Here is a 3,903-nt window from a genome sequence, read left to right on the forward strand (position 1 = left end):
CTCAGGTGCAATTGATCTAACTCCTGAGTTTATGACACATGGTCCACCCCGGTCTGCGCAGTCCTGCTCTTATTTTGTTGATTCCTTCTCCTTTACCCTCATTTCCCTTGCCATTCTCTGTCCATCCAAGACATCCATTTTAGTCCATTTTGTGGATTATGGGGGTATATATCCTTAACAAAATGTAATGTTGTTTTGGTTTTCATATGGTCTTTTATTGACCTGAAAGTGTGTTACAGATTTTATTGTTTTTCTGTTTTGTTTTGTTTTGTTTCACTCAGAATGATGTTTTAAACACCCATGCGTGTTGCAGTGTGTACGAGTCTCTATCTTCTAACTGTGGCTGTTACTACATGCTGTGCCTCCAGCACACTTGACCATCTGCTCCTTAACTGATGGACTCCAGATTGCCCCAACTCAGCCTCACAAACAATACTGCCTTGGAAATAACTGGACATGTCCTTTATGAACCTGTGTGAAAATTTCATTAGAATATATGACTGGAGAAAAACAGCAGATGCTGGTGAGGCTGCGGAGAAAAGGGAACGCTTATGCACTGTGGAAAGCCGTTTGGAGATTTCTCAAAGAACTTAGAACTACCGTTTGACCCAGCAATCCCATTAGTGGGTATATATCCAAAAGAAAATGAATCATTCTACCAAAAAGATACATGCACTCAGGGTATGTTCATCACAGCACTATCCACAATAGCAAAGACATGGAATTAACCAGTGGATTGGCTAAAGAAGAGGTAGTACATATACAGGATGGAATGCTACACAGCCATAAAAAAGAATGGAATCACGTCCTTTGCAGCAACATGGATGTAGTTGGAGGCCATAATCCTAAGTAAATTAATGCAGGAACAGAAAACCAAACACTGAATGTTCTCACTTACAAGTGGGAGCTAAACTTTGGGTACTCAAGGACATAAAGATGGTAGCAATAGACACAGAGTGGGGTGACAGGGAGAAGCACAAAGGTTGAAAAACTATTGGGTACTATGCTCACTACCTGGGTGATGAGATCAATCATACCCCAAAGCTCAGCATCATGGAATATACCCATGTAACACATCTGCACATGTACCCCCTGAATCTAAAATAAAAATTGAGATTATTTTTTAAAAATATAAATTTAAAATTAAAAATACAAACAAAAAAAGAATCTATGACTAAGAATGAATGGTCAGATAATACGTATGCACATACCTAATTTGACTAAGAACTGTAAACTGCTAACTCATGCCATTGGGCAATTTTTTTATTCAGGCTCATTTTCTTGTTAGTTGTCAAGAGTTCCTTTCTATTCTTGTTAGCTTCTGACAAAGCAAATTGTCTTCCTTCCATCTGTCATCTGTTTACTATATCTGCATTATTCTTCATTGATGAAATGATCAATTTTGATATATTCATATTGTTTTTTCTTACACTGAGTGTTTTTAGCTTTATATTATTTGTATTGAGTTATAATTTAAATACAAAAGGATATGTAGAGTGTTAAGTATATAGTAGGATGAGTTATAATTTAAATACAAAAGGATATGTAGAGTGTTAAGCATATAGTTGGATGAGTTTGGACAAGCATCTACACTCATGTAACCACTACCACAGTAAAGATATACAACATTTTCACTACGCCAGAAAGTTCCCACTTGCCACTTCCCAGCTAATCCCCCACAAAAGGCAAATACTGCTCTAATTTTCATCACCATAAGTTAGTTTTTCATATTCTAGAATTTCATATAAATGGAATCTTACATATACTTTTGTGGCTGGCTTTTTTCATTCAATGTGTTTTTCAGATTCATTTGTGTTATTGCATATATCAGTAATTCATTCTTTTTAATTGTTGAATAGTATATCATAAGAAATTGTGTATCCACTTATCCAACCATAGACATTAGGAGTGTTTCCAGCTTTTGACTCTTATGAATAAAGCTGCTATAAACATTTACATACAAGCCGTATGTGTGTGTGTGTGTGTGTGTGTGGTGTGTGTGAGTGTGTGTGTGTGTTCATTTTCACTCCTAAGAATGAAATTTTTGGATCATAGATAGATAGGCTTATTTTATTTTATTTTATTTTATTTTTTTTAGTGGAGACAGGGTTTCACCATATTGGCCAGGCTGGTCTCACACTCCTGACCTCATGATCCACCCACCTCAGCCTCCCAAAGTGCTGGGATTACAGGTGTGAGCCACCACGCCTGGCTGTTTTGTTTTGTTTTTGAGAATGAGGTCTCCCTCTGTTGCCCAGGCTGGAGTAAAGTGGCATAATCATGGCTCAATGCAGCCTCAACCTTCTGGGCTCAAACAATCCTCCTGCCTCAGCCTCCCAAGTAGCTGGGACTACAGGTGCATACCGCCATGCCCAGCTAATTTTGTTTGTTTGTTTGTTTTGTAGAGACAGGGTCTTGCTATGTTGCCTAGGCTGATCTTAAACTCCTGGCCTCAAGTGATCTTCCCACCTTGGCCTCCCAAAGTGCTGGTATTATAGGCATGAGCAACCACTCCCAGCTGGTAGGCATTTTACCTTCAAAAGAAACTGTCAAAGTGTTTTCCAAAGTGTTTTTACCTTTTCACACTCAAAACAGAAGTACAAGAGATTTTCAAGTGCTCCACTTCCTCACCAACACTTGATATTTTCCATGTTTTAAATTTTAGTCATTCAGGTATGTGATGAGTATCTCATATTGGCTTTAATTTTGATTTTCCCGTATGTCTACTGATGTTAAACATCTTTTCATGCACTTATTGGGCATTTCTAGATCTCTTTTGCAGAGTATCTCTTCAAATTTTTACCCTTTTGTTTTAAATTTGACTGTCTTTTATTGTTGAGTTGTAGGAGTTTTTATATATTCTGGATGCAAGTCCTTTGTCAAATATGTGTTTTACACAAATACTTTCTCCTATTTTGTGGCTCATCTTTTCATTTTTAAGTGATCTCTCTTTTTTTCTTTTTCTGAGGTGGAGTTTCATTCTTGTTGCCCAGGCTGGAGTGCAATGGCACAATCTCGGCTGATGGCAACCTCCGCCTCCCAGGTTCAAGCAATTCTCCTGCCTCAGCCTCACGAGTAGCTGGAATTACAGGCATCCACCACCACACCCAGCTAATTTTTGTATTTTTAGTAGAGACATGATTTCTCCATGTTGGTCACGAACTCCCGACCTCAGGTGATCTGCCCACCTCAGACCCCCAAAGTGTTGGGATTACAGGCGTGAGCCACCGCACCCGGCATTAATCTCTTTTTTTTTTTTTTTTGAGACAAGTTTTCGCTCTGTCATCCAGGCTGGAATGCAGTGGCACGATCTTGGCTCACTGCAACCTCCACCTCCTGAGTTCAAATGATCCTCCCACCTCAGCCTCCTGAGTAGCTGGGATTACAGGCGTGCACCACCATACCTGGCTAATTTTTGTATTTTTAGTAGAAACCGAGTTTCACCAGGTAGGCCAGTCTGGTCTCAAACTCCTGACCACAAGCGATCCACCCACCTCGGCCTCCCAAAGTGCTGGATTACAGACGTGAGCCACCATGCCTAGCCTTAAATAATCTTTTTTGATGAGCAGAAGTTTGTATCTTTGATAAAGTCAAATTTATCAATTTTTAAAACAGGCTTTGTTTAGATGAATTTTAGGTTCACAGCAAAATCAAACAGAAAGTGCAGAGAGTTCTCATTTACCTCCTGCCCACATAAAAGCACAGCCTCCCCCACTACCAGCATCCTACACCACAGTGTAACTTCCATGACAATCGAGGAACCTACACTGACACACCATTATCTCCGAAAGTCCACAGTTTGCATTAGGGCTCACTCTTGGTGTTGTATATTCTATGGGTTTTGACAAATGAAAAGTAACATGTATTCACCATTATAGTATCATACAGAGTAGTTTCACTGCC

Source organism: Pan paniscus, chromosome 4 (assembly GCF_029289425.2).
Source record: "Pan paniscus chromosome 4, NHGRI_mPanPan1-v2.0_pri, whole genome shotgun sequence".
Taxonomy (NCBI): Eukaryota; Metazoa; Chordata; class Mammalia; order Primates; family Hominidae; genus Pan; species Pan paniscus.